The 26,781-nt window shown below is 41.7% G+C and overlaps 1 long non-coding RNA gene across 3 annotated transcripts; it reads left to right on the forward strand.

The window, feature by feature from the left end:
* Window positions 1–8,865: 8,865 nt before the first annotated feature.
* On the forward strand, window positions 8,866–14,922 carry LOC123367388. Of its 3 annotated transcripts, XR_006578434.1 has the most exons (4): window positions 8,866–8,960; window positions 9,902–9,981; window positions 12,768–12,893; window positions 13,416–14,922. It is a non-coding gene; the product is annotated as an uncharacterized LOC123367388 (long non-coding RNA). The 3 variants fall into 3 exon arrangements; XR_006578435.1 differs by lacking the exon at window positions 8,866–8,960 and having other exon boundaries at window positions 9,829–9,981; XR_006578436.1 differs by lacking the exons at window positions 8,866–8,960; window positions 9,902–9,981 and adding an exon at window positions 12,556–12,616.
* The last annotated feature ends 11,859 nt before the right edge of the window (window positions 14,923–26,781 follow it).

Raw genomic sequence — 26,781 nt, forward strand, 5'->3', positions numbered from 1 at the left:
TTCTACCGGCTTTTAAGAATCTTAAGGATGTCTCTTTTACCTTCTCTTTTCCCAGGTGAAATAGCTTTAACATGCCTCCATTTTTTCAAGTTCTTCCCCCTCTCAATACAATGTCAAACATTTACTGACAAATGCTATTTTAAATATTAAACTGCCAGTTTACCAAAAAAAAATACAAAATAAAACAGAGTCTTGGAAATGTAACAAAGGGAAAACATTAAGTAGTTTCTCTTTTTAACTGAAACTAAACAAATATCCTTAAATTAACAAAATTTAAAACTAGATGTCAAAGAAGAAAAGGCACCAGGAGATTAAACCTAGTAGTGGTATTACTTTATTTAAATAAAGTGAGTCATTTCATTCATTTTACTAGCGATAAGTATCAGAACTATGCTCAGCATTCTCTACTGAGAATTTTAAATTGCATGTAATATAGTTAGCATACTATAAATTAAAATTGGAACACCAATTTGTCATTTTTAATACAGATAAAGTTTTGTTTTAAAAAGGCCTAGTAATGACTCATAATAGCAAAGCAAAATAAATTTTAAGGCAAAGATTTAGCATTTTCAAGATTGGATGCCTAAAATCAGGAATCTAAATCCATATTTAGGCACTTAAGTGGACTGATTTTAAATGCATCCAGAAATTCCCATTAATCTGGATTTTAATAAGTTATCAAGCACACAAGAAGCACACTTGACCTCACCATTCTGCTTCACCCCTTTCTCTTCTCCCAAGCCCTCTCTGCTGTCTACTTAGGCTCTGATCCTGCACACACGCATATGTAAACGTGTGTGTGAGTGAGTAGTCCAACTGAACTCTCATACGAAAGTTCATACATGTGCATTTTACTTTTCTGGAACTTGATTATCTAACCAGGCATAAAGAACCTACTATCCTGTTGCCGCTATACAGATTAAAAAGTAAAATCCAAGGGTCTGTGAGCCATTATGAATAATAAAATGAAGTACAGGAAAATATTCAGATCAAATTTAATTTTTTTTCAAAATACTTTATTTCAGACTGAGAAGTACAATAAAACTTTCACCAAGAGATTACATTCTGCATTCTCAAAGTTGTATTTATTAATTTGGGGGATATGGTGCAATGATACTTAATAAGAGTATACAACTCTGGAAATATAACTTAGAGGTCCCATCCCTCACAGCATCCAAAAATTGCCAGAACTTTAATTTGGTAACATTGAACCATGCTCTAACTTCTCAGCTAAATCCATCTAATAGCTCCTATTTATTATAATTTTCTTCAAAAATCGGGGATCCTTTTAAAGAGCTACACTCAACTTGCATATTTCCCAAGGATTTGGTGGATTCTCTAATCACTTGAAAGTCTCTAAATCAACACTGTATATCTTTCTAAAAAGTATGCTAGAGCTCAAATAAGTTAGGGGCTTGAGGGTAAGGATCCTTGGCTTGTGTTCCACAAGAGGTCAGATTTAAATGATCATCAGGGTCTCTTCTGGCCTTTAAATCTATTGATGTCCTTATACTCTATTATTAACTGCTTTTTAATGGCATTTGTCTTAATTTTGGTTATACTTTTGTTTACAGATTTTAAATTTGTCCAACATTTAACCATCAACTCATTCTAATATTCATACTTTAACCTCCAATTTTTCCCCTCAAAAACCAAAAAATTATATATTAAAAAATTATACTTTTCAAAGAAAAAAGAATTAGAATTCAATAGACATTTTGCTTGTTGGTAAAGGGAAACTCTGCCTTCTCAAAAATTGTTAGTCTACAGTGTTCAGAAATTTAGACTTTCAATTTGAGGATTACTGAGTTATGGTATTAAACTACCCCTGAAAGAAAATTTGGCACACTTATTCATTAAACATTCAACACCAACCGAAGTTAATGGAAAGACCTTTATTAATTTCAGTGGACCTGGATCAGGCGGTTTGCCTCAGTGCTACAAATAATGGCGCATACAAGTAACTTCACCTACATAAGTACATAGTCCAATTAAAGTTAAAATATATAAAGTGAGTAAAATTATGCTGATACATGGGCCTACAGGAATGGGGCCTCAGTACGTAAGAACAGCCATGCTGGGTCAGACCAAAGGTCTATCTAGCCCAGTATCCTGTCTTCTGACAGTGGCCAATGCCAGGTGCCCCAGAGGGAATGAACAGAACAGGTAATCATCAAGTGATCCATCCCCTGTCGCTCATTCCCAGCTTCTGGCAAACAGAGGCTAGGGACACCATCCTTGCCCAGCCTAATAGCAATTGATAGACCTACTCTCTATGAACTTATCTAGTTCTTTTTTGAACCCTGCTATAGTCTTGGCCTTCACAGTATCCTCTGGCAAAAAGTTCCGCAGTTGACTGTGCGTTGTGTAAATACTTCATTTTGTTTGTTTTAAACCTACTGCCTATTAATTTCATTTGGTGGCCCCTAGTTCTTGTGTTATGAGGAATAAATAGCACTTCCTTATTTACTTTCTCTATAGCAGTCATGCTTTTATAGACCTCAATCATATCCCCACTGAGGCCTTGGCTACACTGGCACTTTACAGAGCTGCAACTTTCTCGCTCAGGGGTGCGAAAAAACACACCCCTGAGCGCAGCAAGTTACAGCGCTGCAAAGCGCCAGTGTAAACATGGCTCCCAGCGCTGTAAGCTAATCCCCATGGGGAGGTGGAGTACCTGCAGCGCTGGGAGAGCTCTCTCCCAGCGCTAGCGCCGCGACCACACTCGCACTTCAAAGCACTGCTGCGGGAGTGCTCCCGCGGCAGCGCTGTATGGCTGCAAGTGTAGCCATACCCTCAGTTGTCTCTTTTCCAACATGAAAAGTCCCAGTCTTATTAAGTTCTCCTCATATGGAAACCGTTGTGAGCATACCATGGATTTATGTAGAGGCAATATGATATTTTCTCTTTTATTATCTATCCCTTTCTTAATGATTCCCAACATTCTGTTTGCTTTTTTGACTGCTGCTGCATATTGAGTGTGTAAGTTTTCAAATTCCCATACTTCTCTGTAAATCTAGTTACTATGGTCACCAACTCAAAAAACATAGGACTGTTACTACTTGTTTTCAACCACAGTTTCTAACCCTGAACAGGCGCGTGCACAAGGGTTGGGAAGAAGCAGTGGCACAGGCCTCCTCTATGATCGGCAGGGGACCCAAGAACTCCTCTGTCCCTGGGGCTGCAGCGGGGAGCGCAGACCTTCGCCAGCCCTAGGGGAGAAGAGCTCACTCACTCTCCCCACCGCAGCCCAGGAGCAGGAAGAGTTCTGTGCCCCTCGCTGGGGACCCGGAACTGGAGGAGTTTGCTCTCCTCCTCCCCCCACAGCCCCAGGGACAGAGAAGTTCTGCGTCCCCCACTAGGGCCCTGGTGAAGGTGGAGCTCACTTTCCCTGCTGCAGCCCCAGGTGAGAGGAGTTCTAGACCCCCCAGCCTAGGCCCTGGAGGAGCTCTCTGCACCCCCTCCCCTTTTTCTACTATGGTATTTCCTCCTAACATGCAGTGTGCAAACTCAGTGAGGTTACACACATATCCCCATAATGTGTGGTTATGGATGTACGTGTGTCTATTTGATTTGCACACATTCCCCCCCCCATAATGTTAAGGAGCTTGTATCCAAGGTGGATTAAAGGTACATTTAGTTGAAATGGTGAATATACTGTTATTTATTTGCATATGATCTATGTGAGTGTGTTGATATGGTTTAATGTCTATAATGTGTGTGTTTAATGTGCCTTCCCAAAAGTGATAAAATATAAATTCCTGAGCATGCCCCTGAAGATCAGTACCTGACCATTAAAATAAAAGGGGATACATGAAAAATAAATAGGGGGGACTGTACTTAAATAAAATGAACCACTATCTATTCTAAACAGAAAAGTGTGTTAATGGTACTAAGAAATTGAAAAGAAATTGAGCCTACACAAATTTTGAGTATCTTAAGTGCTGAAACTAGCAGAGGCAGATTTACAATGAAACACACAGTGCCCTGGCCTGGGGCCACCAGCCAAGCACCATCCAGCACCCCCTGCCGGGGGGGAGGGGGCCGCTGTGGGGGCAGAAAATGTGGAGAAGAGCAGGGAAGGAGCCATTTAAGAGTGTGCTCGAGGTGCGGTGTGCGGTGCGTTTTCCCAGCTGGCGAGCCAGGCTCCCGGGACTCCTGCTGCAGGCTGGCGCTGGCAGCCCTGTGTGCCACAGCAGGCAGGCAAGGGGAAGGCTGGGGGCATGCTATAGGGAAGGCGTGCGTGCGTGCTCCCCTAATGGGGCGTCCGTCTGTGCCTGTCCTGCTGCCCTGCTCCTCTGGACACCAGGCAGAGCAGGTGCAGTCCCTGGCGTGCACTGCTGCTGGCGGCCCCCTGGAAAAAGGCCAAGGGAAGGGAGCGGCAGGCCAGGGGGTCTCCGCTCTCACATGCTGCCGCCACCGTCACAGCTCCCTTTGGCAGCGGCAAGGACGCATTCACCAGCCAGCCAGGTAAGGTAACCCAGCAGCCGCAACTGGAACTGCCTCAGCCTCGATCTCCGCCGCGCAGTATCCCCCACCCCCACCCCACACACACACACCCGGCCCACATCCTCAGCCCTCACTCCTGCACCCCCCCCATCCCCACCTGTGCCCTGAGCAGCAAACGGGAGCTCCTGCACTTTCCCACCCCCACCTGCACCCCTCGCACCAAACAGAAGCTGCCCCAGGTAAACACTCAACACCCCAACCCCCTGCCCCAGCCCTGAGCCCTTCCAACACCCTAACTTGTGGCCAGACCCTGCACCCCAATTATTTTTACCTTTTTTTTTTTAATAAAGCACTCTTATCCAAAGCACTTTACAATAGTTAGCTAACGGTACAAACAATATTTGGAAAGATCATTAAGTGGTCTGCCGAGACCCTTAGCAATTTTCACGTGTTCTGTGAAAAACAAAGTTGACTACAAAAACAATCAAGATCCCTCACTTTATTTTCATTTACTTCCTATTACTTATAATATAGGCAGAGGATGAAGAAAAAAAGAATGTAGTACAGGGATGAGGGAGATAAGAAACAATATTCTTTTTCTTGGCTGGGTCTTGAGGGGGCCCCCAAAAATGAAGCTGAGCACAGGGCCCCACTAACTCTAAATCTGTCACTGGAAACTGGTATACTCTTTTCTCACTCTAATTTCTTTTTAACAATATCCAACCCCTGTTCTTAAGATGTTTAACTTCTCCTCAGATTTGTGGTGCACCTACTAATTATTAACTACAGGGACTGATGACTTTGCTCAACAAAACCTGCTTGAAATCCATTTCCATACCTCAAAAATTCAACTATAGCGAAAATACTGAAATTGAGTCTATGAGGTCCATGAAATCAGGCTGCCATGCTGAGTCAGTATGCTGTCATAATTATGTAGTATTTTTGTTTTCTTTCCTGTTATATATTTAGGGTTTCCTCAAGTTTAAACTACTCTCATACATTTTCTCTTCAGAATAAACAGATTCCTTTAGTCACCTCCTTAAAACTGTTCCACAGAATGCAGTAAGCCAGCACTTAAAAGGAGGTTTTCACAGTATAAGAAGTTATAACATTTTGCCTGCAGTTTTCTGTTTTCTTGCTTTCATTAGATTTTGACACCTAAAATAACTCCCCTCCACCTAACTTATCTTTTTGTCTATTACTTTAAGTGCAGTCCCAATCTTCATGTATCACATCAATCTGTTACAAAAGAAGTGACTGATATCAAAACTTTATCAATGAAAACTTGTGATGCTGTGAATGTGTTTAGTACAGATCAAAAGGAAAATGTGTTAGTTGAGACAAAAGTTTTGTTAAACACAGAATTGTAAACAGTAAACAAAATTAAGCCAGGAATGTTCCAAAATAAAACATAATGGAATATCTAAAACAATGAAGGGTATGTATATTTCATATGGAGATTTTAACTATATGAAATTTTAATATTTAAGCCTGCTCAGTCATCTTAGGAATCTACATGTTCTATTATTTCCCTTTACAAGTCGTCTTATAACAAAAACCAAAAACCCAATTGTTTTAGACAGAATGTTTAATTTAGTCTGAGGAAAAACTAATCTTGAGTTTTAATATACACTAACATCCTCAAAAGTGCAACTGCAGTATCATTCATTACACTTTCACAGAATATCAGCTAATTTAGAATCTATCTATACTAGAAACGGAAATATGTTTCAAGACTTTGTTACAACACAGCTCTCTTCCAACACAGTTACAGGATGTTTCCATTGTCCCATGTTTTTAGTGAGTTGCTTTGTTTTGGTTTTAAGTTTAGTAATAGTTTTTAGAAGCACGTTAAAGCCTTGGATGATTGCAAGAGATGTTAGGTCCCTTCTGTATTGCAAAACAGAACTGTACTTTAACTGTGTACTTTGGATTTGCATCATGGATGGGAACAGTCAAACTGGATTAAAGCAACCGATATTTTTGTTATGTTAATCATGGCACAAAGTAAACAAGGTTTCCAAGTTACTTTTAATGGGAATCACTGCATTAGTGTACTGGTATCATAACAATAGCTTCTAAAAATGAAACATTTTAAAAAGTTATTTTAAAACTATTTATAACGTTTATTGGGAACAGGAGAGATTATTAGCTATTTACCCATTTAAATCATTAAGACTTGTACCCAAGAAATGAGAGAGAACTTTGCAAACTGTTTCCTGATACACGTTTTCTAGGCATTTTGAAGGCACTATTTGTCTGGGGATGGGGGCGTGTTTTGTTTTGTTTTTTAAGAGTAACAACTACAGAAGCACTCAGTTTGAAATTGCTTTCGTAAATCAATATATAGTTTCTTATAAACCTGCTCACAGAAGCTTAAATTATAAACAGTTCAACTCTAGAGACGTTTTCATGTTCATCTTAATACAGTCCCTTTTCACAATAAAATTTGTTTTAGTTTCAAAAGCAATATAACTTTTCTAAGAGGAACTAGAGTTTGTATCATAGTTCCAATCCAAACAAAATAAATCAAAACCTGCTGAGAGACTACCAGCTTCCTACAGACAAAATGTAACAACTGCAACAAAACATTCCTGATTTCTTAATTTGGTTTTGTGTCAAACAAAAGTATATACTAAAACACTGAGATACTAACTTTCCATACAGCTATATAAAAGTTAGTAGAATCTACTCAAGGTAACATTAATACCAACCTAGTTATAACAAACAGAGATGAACCAGGGAAGAAAACACCTACAACAAAAGATTATTACTAGTCTGTGTAAAAATCTGCAAACGTTATGCACTGATATGAGAGAGAGAATTTGGACTAACCAAATTATCACACATACACACACACACACCCCTCTCAAAGAAAATCATTTAGCTCTGTAAAGTTTTCCTTTGAATTTCCATGTTTGTCTCCTCCAACCAGCTCTCACACACACACACACACATTCTATAATTAACAGCCCAATCCAATTAAAGATATTGGGGTCAATTTAAAACTCCCAGCAGGAAAACAAGAAGACCTACAAACAGAATATCCTTAATGAATATACTTTCAAAAAATCAAAAGCAACTTTCTTCTTTTGTATGCACACTTTCTTACTTCAGTCCTGACTGCCCTAAACTGTGTTATGCATGTGGAGCCATACAAAAGTAAAATACAATGCATGTGGAGCTATACAAAGTAAAAAGCAAAGCACTTTGTTAAAAGTTTAGCTTGTTCATTTTTATGCTACTTGTTTGTAGGCAGGTAAGAGGTTTTTTTAATATATACAAAATATGCACCAACTATGGTTGCTAAATTCAAGCAGCCCTATAAACAAAGTTACAGTAAGTCAGAAGCAAGTACCTGCAGAACAAACTGCTATAAGAAGTATCAATACTGGCTAATAGTTTACGGGATATCTACATCCGAACTTTGAGAATAAATGTCTCTGTCATAAGAAGTTTACTTTAACTAAAGTAGATCTTAAAGATTTATTTTTGCAGAATAAATTAAAATAGCCACTCAACTAGTAATTATATTTAGGAATGTTATGTTATCCAGAAGTGTTAAAACCATTTATCATCCACTTAGCTTTACATTTAAATTTTAAGATAACAAAAGTCCTGTTTTAAAACCACTCATTTTAATTAAGGTACAAGGAAGAAAAAAAACTGTTAGAAGTGATGTAAAATGTCTGTTTATTGCCCAGAAGTAAACTGAGAATTGCAATTCACATATAGCAATTAAACACTCTATAAACCCCCTGTCTGTCACCAGTAGTTACTTCATGACAATATAATCTAAATATATGATACTTCTGTGATCCAAAAACTTTCATTCAAAAGCAATTAACCCTCAAATAGCCAAAGTATCATATACCTATATACATTGCAGTTTGTATTGTCAGAATAAATTACACTTTGTTTACAGAAGCTAATAACTAACCCTGCAGACAATAAACCCTCACATTACTAGGTCAGGCCTTTTTATTCAACTGTGCTGCCTATAATTCTATGCAAGTCCTTGAAATCACAACCGAGAGCAATGCACCAACTAACAACAGTTCACTTCAACGTCAACTTTTGGATGTGCAAGACAGCCACCATAATGGCTGATCCAGCAGGACTGATGCGCAGGAGGAGGTTGGTTTGTTTACTTGCTTGCCAGAGCCGCCAGCAGCAGCAGCACCACTTGAGCAATGCAATGCCACGAACAGACCATCCTTCCACATTTCTATTCTTAGCACAAGCGCAACTTCCAAGCTGATAAAAAATTTACTACTAACAACACAGACTTCTACGTTGCAATTACCTCAAATCCACTGCCAGGCGAGGGGGAGGGGGGGGACCAAGGAAGGCGATGGGGTGGGTCGTGGGGGGAGGGGTTTCGGCGTGGGAACTAGCCCCGTGCACCTCCCCCCGCCCCGCCATCACCTCGGCGATGCAGTAACCTGCGGTGCCAGGACAGGCCGCCCCGCCCGCGACAGCGTCCCCTGCCCGGCTCGGGGCGGCGGCCGGTCAGAGCCCCCCCCCGGGCCGGCGCCGCTGGGACCAGTCTCGGGGGGTGTCTGGGGCTGAGGGGGAGGAGCTGGGCGCTGATGCAGCCTCCTCCCCACCCAGACAGGGACGGTCTGGCTAGGCCACAGGCGCCCCCTCCCCGGCTCCCCGCGGGCTGCCTGCGCGCCCGGCTGCGGCCCCGTCACCCCAGCTGCCCCCAGACCCGGCTGTTACCTGCGGCGGCGGCGGCGGCGACGCTGCGGGGCGGGCGGCGGCGGCGGGAGGGGGATCCCCGCTCCCCCTGCCCGGTCCCCCCGCCGGGCTCGGTCCCTCGCGGCCGGTGTCTCCGCGGGGGGAGGGAGGCGGCTCCGGCCCCGGCTACATGGAGCGAGCGTCGCCGCTACACAGGAAGGCGCCCGGCCGGGCAGCGCGGCCGCAGCATCCGCGGGGTCAGGGCGGCGGCGGCTCCTCGCTCCGGCTCGCTCGCTCGCCCCGGGGCCCCCGCTCGCGGCTCCGCCCGCCGCCTCCGCCGGGCTCGTTATTGACTTTCGGGAAAACTCCCGACGTCACTGGCTCCCCCCGAGTGTCTCCCCCTCCGTCCGCGGCGGCGGCGGCGGCATCCCCCCGCTCTCGCGAGAAGCGCTGCACCGGCGGGGGGGAGGGGGTCTGCCAGACAGAGGGGGGAGGAGAAGGAGGGGGAGCCAGACAGAGCGCGGGGGGGGGGGTTTGACGGAGACAGCCCGACCCACCCACCGGCCAGACAGACAGGCAGCCCGGAGAGGCTGGCTGAGGGGAAGGAAGGGCCAGAGGCCGGGAGGGCTGGAGAGGAAAGGAGCTAGGCAGAGAGGGAGATGGAGGGGATGAGGAGAGGCAGGCGGAGGGAAGAGGGATGGAAACTCATCACCTGGGAAGGGTTCTGGGGCTGGAAGAAGTTCACCTAGGTTTCAGTTTTCCTTTTCAGGCATGTGTGGCTAAGGTTACCCAGCCAGAAAGTGGTGAACGTTTCCGTAGCTTTTGGATTTTTGTACCAACACGCCCTATGTAAGGATAATAACCATCCCCCTGCTGCTATCTCTACACTTTATGGTTAAGCCCTTTTGTTTTCAGATTTTATTTTGTTTACAAGTTCTCAGCTATTTGTTCAGGTTTATTACAAAAATTTTGAAAAAAAATAATTAACCTCACACTTTTCTGGGTAAATATCAAGGTAACTATCTCTCTCTTCTCCAGATCTTGTTTTTCCTTTTTAAACTTTCAAAATAAAGTTTTGTTTATTTTCCTTATGTTCTGAAAGGAAAGCAGATAGTTTTTCATTTTCAACCCATTTTAGCCTGAAAAATAATTCACCAATCTTTATTTGCTTTGATGTACAGATAGTTATCAGCATATCTGTAAAGCTGATAATGTGTGTGTGTAGTGGGTGTGGGATTGACAATAGTAATATATCAGTGCTCAAGTCATTCCGTTACTTTTGCCCTTGCTCCCCACTCCTGTGAAGGAAATAGCAACTTGGTTGTGGAGCTGCCATCTCTCTTGGAGCAGGCCTAGAAGTGGAAGAGATGGAAGAAGCAGAGTGAGGAGGTGGCACCCTCATCTCCATCTCTTCTGCTTCAGGGCCCACTCCAGAAGAAGAGGTGGTTGCCCAGTAACCTAGGTGGCCCAGATGATCAAACTGTCCTCTCGCCTGCAAGAGCATGAAGCCAGATCTGGGGAGTTCTGGCATTTCTGAAATTCAGGTGAAAACCAAATAATGGCTTCTGTAATGGCAGCTGGTTTAAAAAAAAATGGTAAAAATGGTAAAAACTGAAAACAAAGGGCCTTTGTTAGGGTATAGTAACTGTTCCCTGTACTACCACCCCTCTGAGGTGGAATGTGAGCTCTTTGGAACAGGGACTTTGTTTATGATCTGTAAAATACGGAGTACATTTATATCCCTCTTTAATAACAGCTCTACTTTTTCCAATAGTGTTATTTGCCCGTTTTCTCTCTCTATTGTAATTTAAATGAAAATTCTTCTATAAAAATTGTGTAGTTTATAGCGCACAAGAGCTATCTAATCTGGACATGTTTTCAGTTTTATTTCATTTTCTTTAAACACTTGTCTTCCCCTGACAACTGATGGCACAGTTGGCTCTGTACAAACTTCGAAGAATGGAGCAGTAATACCACAAGGGAAAATGTTAAAACTCGCTCTAGCTGAGATATCTATAGAATATCTCAAATCTGTATCTTTAAAAAAAATCATTTTTAGCTCCTTGCTTAATTTCTCCAGTGTTCACATATATATTTTATCCTCATAGATGTCTAAGAAAGATCAAGAATTTTTTCCACTTAAAGTTCTCCTTGATCGTTGACTGAAAAAACTATAAACTTTTGCTTCTCAGATCTTGATCCTGCAATACATAAGAATCACTCGTTCAAGTTAGTATCTAGTCCCATTGACTAAAAGACTATATGTCAGCAGACTGCTGCTTCATTAAAATACATTTTTTGGCAATATACTGCTATCTTTTGATTTTTATCAGTTTAATGTTTTGCATAATATGTATGCAGTTTTATTTGTGCTGAAGTACATCCATGTACAGTGACATGTATAAGGATCTATTATCACTCCAAAAGGAAAAAGATGTTGATTGATCAAACTAAAACTTTTCAGTGTTTCTTTACCCAAACATTTGTTCTAAAAGTGACCTGCAAAGACAATATTTATTTATGGGAAACAGTGGGTTATGTTTCAGAGTAGTTATGTTGTTTCTTTTCCTTGCTACTCCACTGCCTTTAAAACAATAATTGAAATTGCAGGTCCTTGTTTCCTTCTTTTGCTGGAGGACCTGGTGAGATCTCTGAAAGACTTAAATAATCACATGGGGCTGTAACCAAGATTCAGCTCTCTGTCTCTTCAGTTGTGAAGGAGAAAAGCAAAAATTACTCCCTACATTAATTAATAGATACTGTTCTAGAAAAGCATACACCATATATTGCTACCTTCTTCAGTTCCTACAGTGAGGGACTTCCCCTTTTTCAGTAGCTCCTCAATGAGATGAGTAGACTGTGTCATCAGTCACTATTTCTGTGGCACACTGCTATTCTGTTTGTTGTAGAGTAACTGCAAAAGAACCCAAAACTTGAGCATAGGCAGAGGTGAAAGCAAGCCGGTCCGGTCTGATATGGAGTACCGGCAAGAGCCAGTACACCGTCCTGAACCGCACCAGCTTCCACTGCTGGGATGGAAAGGGCTCTGGGCTGCCCGTGGCGGCTGAGATTTAAAGGGCTGAGAGCTCCCCGCCACTGCAGGCAGCCCAGAGCCCTTTGAATCCTGGCTGCGGCTGGGATTTAAAGGGCTCAGAGCTCCCCGGGGCTGCAGGCAGCCCAGAGCCCTTTGAATTCTGGCCGCAGCTCTGGCGGCTGGGCTGGGGCCAGGATTTAAAGGGCTCGGGGCTCTCCTCAGCGGAAGAGCTCTGGGCCCTTTAAATCCCAGCCCCACAAAGCTCGGGGTTCCCCCTGGCAGCCAGAGCCCCGGGGAGGGCTCCCAGCCACCTCTGCAGCTGGGAGGCCCTGATTGATTTAAAGGCCCTGGGTCTCCCAGCCACAGCTGGTGCCCCAGGGCCTTTACATCTTGAGAGGCCACACCTCTTCTGGATGAGGCCACGCCCCCCTCAGGACTCCGGCAGTACTGGTAAATCCTGTAAATTACTTTCACTCCTGGGCATAGGCAATAACTAGTAGACTAGCTGTCACCCTGCACCTTCCTAGATGCATGCTTTGTTTGATACTAGTGTCACTGGCTCACTAATATAGCTCTTTTATTCCTCTAATCTTCCTCTTAGGACACTTATGTAGCAGGGTGGCTTGCCCAGAGGCTGGAAAGCCTGGGACTAAGGCAGCCCCAATTACAAGATGAGTACCACCTGAGAGGAATCAAGGACTCCAATATAAAAGATAGCAGGAAGGTGGTGAGTATGATGTCAGGGTGTGAGTATAGGGTAAGAGGGCTGAGCTTTAGCAAGAGAGGGCTGGGGCTGGGGCTGGTTTCAGGCAGAGTTTATGATTTTCGGACTTTGCTGAGAACAGTTTGGATTATTTTGTGATTAAGGTAGTGTGAACTTTATATGACATTAAAGTAGCCTGAGAAATGGGTGCTAAGAGTCACAATAGAGACTATCTAAAGTACTTAAGTAAAAAGTCTATGAGTAGGGGCTAATAGGGACAGAGTGCCTCTAAATCACTCCTGGACATAAAGGGGTACTCAACAAGCGGCCACCGTGCTATAACCCTTGCTTGGGAATATTCAGCAATCTTTTCTGCTTTACTTAATTTGATTTTGAGGGCTGTACAGATGTCTTCACAACCTACTGATTGACCATAACTACAATTTCTGGCTTTGAAAAACTACTAAATTTGTATTTAACCAGAGTAAATATACCATAAACATTAACAATAGCTTTCAGTATTGCTTCTACTTATTTTTTTCACAGGGAAAGGCTAATTTTATGAGACCGGAGCACTGCTTCCCTTCCTGATTACAATCTGGCTCCCCAAACTGTTCTCTGATTTTGATCCTTCTCTCTTGGAGAGCCAGTCAGCAGCCCTTCAAAACACCTGAAGTTTCAAATAAGCAATATGTGTGGAGCTTCTATCTTGGAATTCAAGCCTTTGTGTCTCAGTGCATCCAGTATGTTCTTTTTGGTCTTTGTCCCAAGACAAACTCCATCAAATAGTGTTAAAATAAATTATCTCATATCATACAATTTCAAGGTAATAAGGACCCTTCTGCACAGTTGCAAGTATTCAAAGGCCAAACTTTTTCAGTGAAATCCTTGTCCCATTTAAGTTAATGGCATTTGATATCAATAGAATCAGAAAGTCACCTTATGTTTCTACTAAGTAGATATGCCTTACTTTCAAATACTAATCTCTGCCACTTGCAATGAAAAATGCCACACTAGTAAAATAGATACATTGTATCTTAGTTTATTTCTCTTATTTTTTAAAAGCTGTCTATTTTCATTACTTTCTTTAATTTTGTTAATGGCTACTTTGTATAAATAACCTAGAAGATCCAACATGAAACCACATTTACTTTATATTTTAAAATTAAAAACCAAAAATGCTGCAGTAATGACACTTTCATTATTGATGAGGAAAACATTTTTCTTCTTTAATGAGAAGTACTTTGTTATATTTAATTACATTAACTTACACATTTCTGAAAAAATGACCATGGGCTAAAATTGCTTGTATTTACTTTGAGCCTAAATGTGAATTTGTTTGGTAAGATTCCATTAGAATATTCTTGCTCTATCCCAAGGAGGGAAAGGGGTTGTTCATGAGTTAACACCTTCTGAAAAATGTACCATTTTGTATTTAGATAACTATCTTTAAAAAATTCAGATTCATCATGGATTTAGGGCTAGATCTACAAAATAACTTAGTTGCCTAATTGCTACTTTTGGCATCTGTGAGATCTAAATCCTTACTCAACTGCTGCCTGACTCTGTGCCTGAAGTCCCTAGGCATCTGATTTTCCACTATTAGAGTCCCCTAGATATCCATGTTTCTGCCAGTTAACATACACACAGCTGCCTCAATTTGGGTTTTTGGGTGCCTATTTCACCCATAAGCCCCAGTGGGATCCTTAGAGGTGCTGCTCCATCTGTTTCACCCGTGGGGCCCAGCCCAGTAGACAATCTCAAAACATGTAACCCCACACAAAACAGCCAGAGGAGAATGTGGAGCTTGTGCCCCCCCCCCCCCCGGCCTTTTAGCTCCATGGCTAGAGCACTCACCTGGGACATGGGCTCACAGGGGACTGGAACCAGGGTCTTTCTCTGACTCAATGCATATTTTAATTATTTATGTACAGTGGAACAGCTTCAACAGGAGAGATTGAGTGAGACTTGCCCTTGAATACCCCATAGCCCAATGGTTAAGGCACTCTTGCAAGGTAGGAGACCAGAGGCGGCTCCAGGCACCAGCACGCCAAGCGCGTGCTTGTGGCGGCAAGCCACTGGGAGCGCTCTGCCGGTCACCGCAAGGGCGGCAGGCAGGCTGCCTTCGGCGGCATGCCTGCGGAGGGTCCGCTGGTCCCGCAAGAGGTCCACCGAAGCCACGGGACCAGTGGACCCTCCGCAGGCAAGCCGCCGAAGGCAGCCTGCCTGCCGTGCTTGGGGCGGCAAAATGCCTAGAGCCGCCCCTGTAGGAGACCAATGTTAAAATTCCTTTTCTACATCAGACAGAAGGGGGATGAGGGAATTGAATCCTGGGTATCCCACATTGTGGGTGAGTGCCCCCAAACAGTGGGCTAAGAGTTATAAGGAGGGCTGCTCCTCCTGGCATTTCTTGCAAAAAATAATTGAGGCACCTAACTCCAGGAGAGGGTTCACAGATGAGACTCCTAAGCAGAGATAGGTACCTGCCTCTGGCCTGGACCTAGACCATACACCTGTCCTTGACATTTCTTTCAGGCTAGTTTAGGGACTCCCTGCTCAGTATGCTGGCATTTCTGGATCCCATTCTTAGACACCCAACTCTGCTCGTACAGAGGGAACCAGGGCACCAAACTCAACACTGTGGATTGATCCGGGTGACAGGGTGCCTAAAATGTGCTACACTGCTGAACATTGTAAAACCTAAGTCCTTTTTTGGATCTCACACTTAATCCCCAACAAGTACCCTTGGCATGTTTGAATACTTCATTTGGAAATAGCAAAGTTCATAAGTCTTGCTAAGGGTCTGACCATGCAAAGCTTTACATACATAAGTAAGCCTTATTTGCATGAATAATTGTTCTACAAGTAGTCTCACTGAACTCAGTGGGCCTGATTGTAATCTATTTTTTTTATTTGTGTGGATTGTGAAGTGTGTAGTTCAGCAAAGATTTACTATGCAATAGTTTACAGAAACTGTATTTCTCATTAATTAATAAAAAAAAATTTCATTTGGGGCCAGATTATGCCACCATTATTTTGATTGGTATTACCCTGCTCCATTATTTAAGTGGGATTTCTCATGTAGTAAGGTATTACTCAATATATGTTTTGTAGAAATAAGCCCCTTGATTAATAACTATTTTAGTGATATATCTACTTTAGAAATAATATGGCTGTAGTGTGCCTACTGTGAAAATTTAATAACGATGACATAGCTTCTGAAGTAACATTATTTTCAGATTAGCTGCTCAAACTTAGTGTACATATTAATGATATATGGGGAAGAGAAGCATGATATTAATCAAAAGATTAATTGTATGAGGATAGCATAACTGTATGGAAATTACAGATCTTGTTGGTGAACAAATTGCTATAGCTGATCAAATTTTTTGCAAGTGGGATAAGGACAATAGGTCTATATGCTAACTCCCTAAGAGTGGGAAGCTGTGATGTTACACATTACACAAATAGGGACATGGAAGTATCTGAAGAGAACCCATTCATTGTCATCCATATTGGAAACACCAATATGTCTGAGACAAAGATAAAAATGATCATTTATAACTTCAGAAACCTGGACCAGAAGCTAAAGGAGAAAACTGTGGCAGGTAATCTCTTTGGAATTTTTGCCTGTACTGAGAGACAAAGATGGAAGGTCTCTTTCTGTTCAATTTAATACATTTGTGGAGTACTGAGATCCATATATACATTAATCCTGACAGTAAACAGGTGGCTTAGAATGTGGTATAGAGAGGAGAGGGTTGTGTCTGCAGAGCATTGGTCCTCTCGTAGCAAGAAGGGGCTGTGCAGATTGCATGGACTCCACTTCATCCTCATTCCCTTTCATTGCTGGGAGACTAATGATGTCAGTTAGGAGGATTTTAAACTAAAATAGTGAGGATTGTAAAAAAGGTAAAGGGGCAAAGTGCCTAATCAGGAAATGTTGACAAGGTATTAAAAAGGAAAGTTAGGAAAATACATCTAAAATAGCTCTACGCTATTATTAGCAGCTTGGGGAAATAAATAGGAATAACTCAATATTTTCATGCATGAACACATTTAAAAGGACAGGGTTAACTTAAAATGTAGTCATTTTAAAAATGAATACATAGTAGCTCAAATTACTATTCTTACCCTTGAGTTCCCCATGCCAGGTTATGTGGTTTAACAATCACATATGACTAGTTTCCCTATTGTGATATGAAAGACCCACACCGGTAACAGGGGGAAATGACTGGCAAGTGAAGTAGTGATATTCACGATACACTAAGTGCTGCCAATTGCATAAACTGAAAAAAAAAAGATCAAATCACTTTCAATTATAGGGGCTACTTGCAAAAACAATGCTTAAACTTTTTTAGACAAATATGATTTGTTTGTGTAATTAGATGGCACCATAGATATAGTGAGTCTGATCCTGTGAGGTGTTAAATGTCCTCAACTTCCATTGGGCTGTGACTCTGAATCCTCTTTCTTGTTACATACACACAAATTCTTCTCCTCATGATAACTAGATTCTTAGGGATAAGAATGAGCTTATTTGTAGGGTGAAGGAACATAGAGTGGGTACCAATTTCACCTCATCAGACACCCACCATGCATTGAGAGATAACAGGTGGGTTGGTGTGTTCAGGTGGATTTTACAGTCTTTCTCTGTCACTTTGATTTCTATCTGGTTCTGTCTTTCTTTCCTTCACCCCTCCCATCTCTGCTTCTCATTAACCTCAGTGCCTGTTCCCTGTGTCACGGGGCAATGTGTTCCCACTGCAGTTACTATGCTTTCCTCAGCTTTCTCCTCCCTCTCCCACAGCTACCCATTCAAATGACTACTCACAACTGCAATGGAACCTTTCAATGCCAACCTCCTCCTCCTTCTCCTCTTAAAAGGGGGCATTATCCATCGTGTTCTGCATGTTGGCAGTAACAACCACAGCACACATAATAAGCATTTATTTATTTTAGACCAACAACATGTAAGCACTCTACAAACATGTAGGAAGGTGAGGTCCCTGCCCCAAATTTGTTACAGAAAAACAGTAGAGGAACTAATGTTATTTTGTGTACCTTGTTACTGTAATTAGTTTAGCTATGCTGAGCACCATAGGATTCGTGGATTAACGTCAGTTATTTTTACAGCACTTATATTATTTGGTGTTTTATCATTTATATATGTAATGGCTTATTTATTATTATTTCAGTATTACTCAAAGCCCTCAATAAAAGTTGGGGCCTTTTGTACTAATTGTATGCTAATACTGAACAAACACATAGAAAGACATGTTACCTGCCCAGATAAGTTTAGTCTAATTTGAAACAAGACAAAACAATTGTGTGTGACAAACAATGGGAGGAGAGGGAGGAAAAGAGTAATGACAATATGATCACACAGTTATATAGGTTAGCTATATCCATAACTTGATGTAAATATCCTCTAAAGTTCTTGAAAATTTTTCCTCAAAGTGAGCACATAAATTGGCTCCACGGTCAACAGATTTATCTGAGGAAGGTCAGTCTACTACAGAAGCAACCCCCCAATCCAATCCAATAACAGTCTTTTTTCTTGTGTTCTCTATCCACCTTTAATGTTCCCCCTCCGTCCCTCTCTCTCTCTCTAAGGCCTGGTCTACACTACGCGTTTAACCCGGTTTTAGGAGCGTTAAACCGATTTAACGCCACACCCGTCCACACTAAGAGGCCCTTTATATCGATATAAAGGGCTCTTTAAACCGGTTTCTGTACTCCTCCCTAACGAGAGGAGTAGCGCTAATATCGGTATTACCATATCGGTGTAGGGTTAGTGTGGCCGCAAATCAACGGTATTGGCCTCCGGGCGGTATCCCACAGTGCACCACTGACCGCTCTGGACAGCAATCTGAACTCGGATGCAGTGGCCAGGTAGACAGGAAAAGCCCCGCAAACTTTTGAATATCATTTCCTGTTTGCCCAGCGTGGAGCTCCAATCAGCCCGGGTGGCGATGCAGTCCGAAATCAAAATCCAAAAAGAGCTCCAGCATGGACCGTACGGATGTGATCGCTGTATGGGCAGGCAAATCTGTTCTATCAGAGCTCCGTTACAGAAGACGAAATTCCAAAGCATTTTTAAAAAATCTCCAGACAGACGCCATAGCAGGGACTCAGCGCACTGCTGCGTGACAAGCGTAATGGAAAGCCAAAGAATCAAATGGACGCTCATGGAGGGAGGGGGGACTGAGGACTCAAGCTATCCCACAGTTCCTGCAGTCTCCGAAAAGCATTTGCATTCTTGGCTGAGCTCCAAATGCCTGTAGGGTCAAACACATTGTCCGCGGTGGTTCAGGGCATAGCTCGTCAATTTACAGCCCCCACCTACCTCCAGAAGTAAAAGGGAAAAAAATTATCTCTTGACTCTTCTAAATGTCACCCTATGTCTACTGAATGCTGCTGGTACACGCGATGCTGCGGCACTCAATTGCAGTATCCTCTTTGCCCCTCACTGGTGGTAGATGGTGCAATATGACTGGTAACCGTCCTCATCATCAGCCTTGTGGCAGATGGTGCTGCACAATAGGACTGGTACCTGTCCTCATCATCAGCCCGTGAGTGCTCCTGGCTGGCCTCAGGTGAGGTCGGCCGGGGGCGCCTGGGTAAAAAACTCCTGGTCATTCCTAGTAGATGGTACAGAATGGCTGGTAACCATCTTCATCGTAGCAATAGGGGGCTGAGCTCCATCAGCCCCCGCCCTTCATGTGTAAAGAAAAGATTCTGTACTGCCTGGACTATCATAGCAGCTGGAGGCTGCCTTCCCCTCATTTTTTTCTCACTAACAAGTCACTGTTTCTTATTCCTGCATTCTTTATTCTTCATCACACAAATGGGGGGACACTGCAACGGTAGCCCAGGAAGGCTGGGGGAGGAGGGAATCAACAGGTGGGGTTGTTGCAGGGGCACCCCCTGTGAATGGCATGCAGCTCATCATTTCGGCGGGATCTGACATGGAGGGGCTGTGCTCTCTGGTTCTCTGATACACTGCTTCTCTAGTACACTTGCGCGAAATGATTGTCTGCCGTTGCTTTCCTGGAGGAAGGAATGAGTGACGTCATTTACCCAGAACCACCCGCGATTTTTGCCCCATCAGGCTCTGGGATCTCAACCCAGAATTCCAAGGGGCAGGGGAGACTGCGGGAACTATGGGATAGCTACGGAATAGCTACCCACAGTGCAACGCTCCAGAAATCAATGCTAGCCTCGGACCGTGGACGCACACCACCGAATTAATGTGCTTAGTGTGGCCGCGTGCACTCGATTTTATACAATCTGTTTTACTAAACCGGTTTATGTAAAATCGGAATAATCCCGTAGTGTAGACGTACCCTAACTCTCTCTCTCTCTTTAAGGAATTAAATGCAAAGCAATTGGCAACAAAATCTTTGTTGTGGAATATAATAGCACAACAACCAGCATAAAGTGATTTCTAATTAAGCACCTCATAAGAGGGCCTGATCTTTCTCCCCTGAAGGTGGTGGGGAAAATGCCAACTGATTTAAATGGGAAAGGATCTAGCCCATAATGCATGAGCACAAGCAAGGAGATTAGGTTACGAGGCAGGGGGAACAGGTGGGAATCTTACTGAATGTCCTATGCTTAGAGGCTTTGTTGGTTACGTGTCCCCAGTTCTGAGAAAGGCATAGGTATCCAGAGAGAAGGAAAGGAGCATATGAAGAGAGAGGCGGCTGCTGCTGAAGATAAAAGAAGCCAGCTCCTGCCAACTGTAGGCCAGACCGTCCCCTTGGCATATATAAATAATCTTTCCCATCTTCTTTAGCAAATAATTAGAGAATCTGAAGGTGAGTGAACCTTATCCTTTGAATAGCCCTTACTTCAGCACATGACTGCCCTGTCAGTACTCTCTTTTCCTCCCAGCAGCCATACAGTCTCCTTTATGTAACTTGCTTGCATCAGTCACTTGGATTATAGCCCTCATTATTCTGGACCCTTAGAGGTGTGGGAAAGATCTTTTAGGCTTAGCCATAAAAGTGGTTGAGTAGCTGCTCCTGGAATGCTCTCTATGCTGCTTCCCTAATTTTGCCTCTGACCTGCCTTATGTCAGAAAGTGCCTGCATTTCCTGAGAACTAAAATGTGAACTGAAATTAAAGAAAAGTAACATTTAGACTACTACCACAGATTGGGTTTATACCAGCAAGGACTTTTGCAGGTCTGATAAATGTAGTTTGGTTAATAATCTGGTATAACCACACATTAAAATCTTAACAATAACATTGCATTAACAATTTTCAAAACTATGGGCTAGATTCACTTGAAGGCTTCAGTTCATTTGCACCAGTTTTGCTGACTAAGATGGATTTACAGCTGCTTTGCTTCATCTGGGCAATGCAAAGCATCCAGAGAATACTGGTGAATCTGGCCTTTTATATACATATGTTTTGCAGAATAATCCAATGTGAAACACGAGAAATATTTAAAATGAGATTTTCTGCCAAATTGAGTACTGAGCTGTCCAGTCCAAACTTTTTTGATAACAGAAATTTTATCAATTATGAACCTCTTATATCTTTCTTTACCCTGTGCTTGGGGAGTTGAGGGGAAGGGAAAGAGTATCAGCAAAGACTAGCAACTTGTAACTCAGTACAAGAGACAAAAGTATAATATTCACCCATCCTCCAGTAATGCCAAGATTTGAACACGGTGCTCCTGAGCAGATGGTTTAACAGACTAAAGCATTAGTTTGCTGATCCTCTGTGCTTGCTAATTAATTCTTCAGTTTACTAGGATTTAAGATGATTGTTAAAAACAAGGCTTCCCTTAAAATAAACTTTAGGTAAATGTTGGAAAATGATAGTGGAGATTATAATGATTATAAGAAGCATTTGTGTGTCATCTTTTAGAAATGACATTAATCAGTTGACCTGTCTTACCTGCTATCCTCATGTGTTTCAGATTTTCTTCGAAGAAGAATTCTGTTTTGTTTTCCTAGTTAATTAATCCTCTAACTTCTTGTTGATACTGTTGGGTCAAGATTATCCCCTTGAATTCAGTGGGAGTGCCGTATGCATAGCCAAGGGAAAAACGTAGTCCTATGTTTTCAAATTTTACTTCCCCCCGACCTCTCTCTCTTCAGTTGTTCTAAGATTGCTTGTTATATGCTTATTTTTGCAATTTTCATATAATGGTTTATATTATATTACACCAAAATGGAAATATTATGGAGAAAATATTATGAAAAAACATATTTTAAAAACAACATTTTCTGTGAAAAGAAGGTCTTTACTCACCAAAACAAACAGTTATGAATTCTGAAGACAAAGGTCCATTTTTTCTAAGTGCTTACATGATCCCCATTATTATACTAATGGCCTGATCTGATGCTCATTGAACTCGGTGGAAAAATTTCCCATTGATTTCAATGGACTTTGAATTAGGTCCTATCTGAGTCTTTCTCTCCATTTTGTTGAGGAGGGCTGGATGGATTCAGTTAGTTCTCACTACTTGGCCTTGTTGCAAACAGAGGTTGCTGTGGAGTGATACAAGTTGTTTTTGTTGGTTTTTTTCCCCCTCTAGTTTTGTTTACGAAATTGTTTTCTTAGTTATAGCCAAGTCTACCGCTGGATGATTAGTTATATCTTCTTTCATTTGACCAACATGTCTGAATTAAGAGTTCCATTGCATCTCCATAATTGTTGATTTCATCACAAATATTATTGAGTTGTTTGTTTTTGTTTAAAAAAAACAAAAATTTGTAGATAATTTATACCTTATCATTATTTAGGCTATCCATCTGGTAAACCAAGAAGATGCTATTACTGCACAGTGAAAGAGTGGACTCTTTAGTAAACCTTCAGTATTTTTTTGCACCAGTCTTAAGTTAATTATAAAATGTAATTTTCTGATCCAAAATAAATGGAAAAAATTATGAAATAACAAAATCCTTAATATACCCTTAAAGAATCCACTTCTGAGGTCACTTACAATATTTTTAGGCTGTCAAGTGATTTAAAAAATTGCACGATTAATCGCATTGTTAAACAATAATAGAATACCATTTATTTAAATAGTTTTGGATGTTGTTTTTTACATTTTCAAATATATTGATTTCAATTTCAATACAGAATACAAAGTGTACAGTGCTCACTTTATTTTTTATTACAGATATTTGCACTGTAAAAAACAAAAGAAATAGCATTTTTCAATTCACCTAATACAAGTACTGTAGCACGATCTCTTTATCATGAAAGTTGAACTTGCAAATGTAGAATTATGTAAAAAAAACTGTTTTAAAAAACAAAACAATGTAAAACTTGAGAGCCTACGAGTCCACCCAGTCTTATTTCTTGTTCAGCCACCTAGCTCTATGGGGTTTAAATTGCTGCCCTTGATTGATTACTCCTTGGTTGATTACCCCATGTTTTAATTGATCTCTGTCTAGAAATTCTTCCTGATGTTCACCCTACATTTTCCTTTTCTGAATGTCATTCCATTGCTCTTAGTTATACTCTCTACAGCACCCAAAAGTTTCTCTCTTGCTATTTACAACCTTCATATATTTGTAGACTGTATCCCGTCCCCTTGCATGTTAGTTATCCTTCAGTCCCTCCGGCCTCCTAATCCTTTCTGTTGTCCTTTTTTGACTCTTGTTAGTTCAATAGGTCTAGTACTTAGGTTGCCAGAAATGAATTCAGCATTCCATATGTGGTCAAATAGAAAAAGACTATTACCTCTTGGCTCAGTGACATTATGTCTATGCAACACAAAATGACATTTGCTTTTTTGTTGTCAATTCCATTACAAATTCATGTTGGACTCACAAGTTGTTGTCCATTATTACCAGGAGGTTTCTTTCAGTGACACTACTTTCATGTTTCTCTCTCTCATCATATCTTCCATGAATTTTATTAACATTCTTGTAATGGGATGTACCAGGAAACCCCGAGCAGTTGGTCTGGGGCCACCTAAGTAAATCTAAGGTCCCAAACTTATTTTCCCCAAACCAGAGAGGATATCTATTATTTGGAGATATTTATACCCCGGAACTCAAGAATTTTTTTCTTAATTTTACCACTAATGATATGGAATCCAACCTGTGATTTACTTCACACAAACCCTACTGGCACCTCTGTTAACCTCTAGAAAGATCAGTGCTTCTAAGTTAAACTACTAAAAAGGATCTAATTCTTATATTGTCTATATCTTGCTTTTGATGTACAAGCCATCTCCCTTTTCTGAAATCAGATAGCCCCACTTCCCATAACTGTGAGTTAGGATAACAGAAACCACCAGACCTGAATGGCTAACCCACAGGTTAGGCTCAAATGTCTATCCTCATACTCTGAACATAATGAAATGGAGAAACTCCTGTTCAGCTGTCTGTCTGGAGTTCCTCTCCTAGAGACTCACAAACTGACCCTGTAATCACCTATGTACATGCATAATTTTATGCGCTGTGAGAAGTCTCTTTGAAGTGAGATTCTTAGTGTGTCAAGTTAAGCATATGTATAAGTCTTTGCAGGATCAGGATCACAAGGATTTGTTATTGATTTTCCTAATTTCCTGGGAGCAATAATAGTTTTCTGGGAAGCTTCTGAAACCTTTTCCAGTTCCAATGGAAATCTGATCTATTTTATAAACTAGAAAGGATATTATTGTCTTGAGAGATTTCTCCAGAAAATCCCAAAACAGTTTGTACATAATGTTCCAAAAGTACTTTATTTTTGTGGCAAAAAACTCCAAGTCCTTGTTGGGTGGTTAAGCATCTGTGGTCGGTAGTGTTGCCTAATAGCAAGAGGCTGAAGGGCAAGTGATAGGGGAACTTGGTCTCTCCCTGCTCCCTGGCCCTGTGATTGGCAGGTTGGATATGTGGCCTGGGGTGGCTCCAAGCCTGCTCTCTGGGTCACTTGCTAGCATGGCCTGTGCCCCTCCAAAGTCACCTCAGCATCTGCTTATGGACTCACCAAATACGGGGGGAGGAGTCTCCTTGGCAGTGGCCTGGAAGCTCTTCTCCATCAGTTGTGGTCCGCCGTCCCCTGTCTCCATAGGGGCCTGCAGTGGTTCGGTAGCAGGGTCTGGTCTGGTCAGCATGGAGCTCCAGTAGCCTCTCTGCAGGAGCTAAAAGCATAGGACTTCACCCTTGTTTTAACTGACCTGGATCACTACCTTTTGAGCGCTGGTTCCATTGTGAGCATGCCCACCAGGTGTGGCTGGGTGGGCCTCTGGATCCCAGAGTAGCTCGCTAACCATTGGTTCCCCATCACAGTCCTTCACAAAAATGTCACTGAAATATCAAAAAGTGTCAAAAACTCAACAAATGAGGGGTCTCCAAGCCACTCTTAATAGGGTGAAAATTCTGTGACCCTTCTAAGGCCAAGAAGAAGAATATAGCAGTAACCCAGGGCTGCTGTCAGAGTCTTCATTTAGGCATACTTGCACTAGCTCTTTGATATGTTCTCTCAATGTGTAGTTTTTATTCTATTTTTAAGGAGCCATTTGTCAAAGAAGCTGATGTATGTTCGTCTCATTTCCGTCAGAAAATCTTATAATTCTCCTCTTTTTGCAGCAATCAGTTGTTGTTTTTTTGTGTTGTCCAGTTATAATGAAAGTTCTTTTTAATTGCATTTTGGCCTGATTATGCTTATCTTATACTAAACTTTTGTGTCTTCTAGGCCAGAAATATGTCCTTGTACCTTGTTAACGGTTCCTGGTGATGAAGTACCTAGAGAATTTCTTGTTGATTAAATTCACTCTTCCTTTCCAATTTCCCAGATCAGGTGCCCAAAACAGTTATTACACTGAAGAAATATTTTTAGTAATGCTGTTTGTTCTCAGTTCCTCAGGTGCAGATTAATTTCCTCTGGTGACATCTCTACCACTGATTTGTTTCCCTTTAATTATTATAATAATTTGTATATTTTTCTGTTTTCAGAAGGGCCCACAATGTTGGTTTTTATGAGCACAATAACCTAATTTAGACCACAATTCTGTTGAGGATCTTCATACAATTTAAGAATTATACTCATTATACTTGCTAATTCTAATGTTACATCCGTGTATTTCCATTGACTAAATCAGGACTTACCTCAATGAACACCGGTGTGAGATCAGAATCAGCCCCTTTATGTTTACATTTGATGTAAAATAACTAAGAAAAACAATATATGTGAGGAGGGAAGAATTTATTTCTCTAAAATTTCCATCCCTTATTAGATTAGTTCTCTGGGATTATGGTAGAAAGGCCAAGCTAACAAATCCTCCCACAGGAATGGAATGCTTTCATTTTGAAATTTTAGAATATTAGAGTGATTGCTCAAGTTTAACTTATAAATGGATGTTAACTTTTTAGTTATGTTAGTAGATTGAAAGGTGCTGCATTGACACCTGTGAAAAGTAATTTATCCACAGAATAGGAATATCCTTGATCCAGCAGAACAAGCTTTTCCATACTGCTCCACCAGTATGCCTGAGCCCTGAAATGGAGGGTTGACATCTAATCACAAGAGGGTAGCCCTGTCTCCCTGTCCTTTCATTTGTTGGCCTCTTTGCCAAGATCGCCAACAAGGATGCCAATTGCTACCAGTTATGGTGATATTTTTTGTAACGAGACCACTAAATCATTTTACAAAGGTCAATAAGCAACCATATTATGAAAATAACTTTTGATTACTAACAACCAGGGCTGGGTTTGATGCTTAAAAGTCAAAGCCCCTGCAATCCAAGACCAATTGCCTGAACTAAGCTATCTAGTGCCCTTTAACCTATGTTTGTGCCGGAGTAAATTAACTATAGACAGTGTCTCCTAAAGGATAGAAAGAACACCACTCTCTCAAATGAGGAAGCTAACACCAAAGCGAGTGCAATGTGTGAATTTTCAGGACAAATGACCAAAAGCTTTCCTGTCAGAGTACAAAAGCTGTTGCCAAGAGGAAG

The sequence above is a fragment of the Mauremys mutica genome, chromosome 3 (assembly GCF_020497125.1).
Source record: "Mauremys mutica isolate MM-2020 ecotype Southern chromosome 3, ASM2049712v1, whole genome shotgun sequence".
NCBI classification, from domain to species: Eukaryota; Metazoa; Chordata; order Testudines; family Geoemydidae; genus Mauremys; species Mauremys mutica.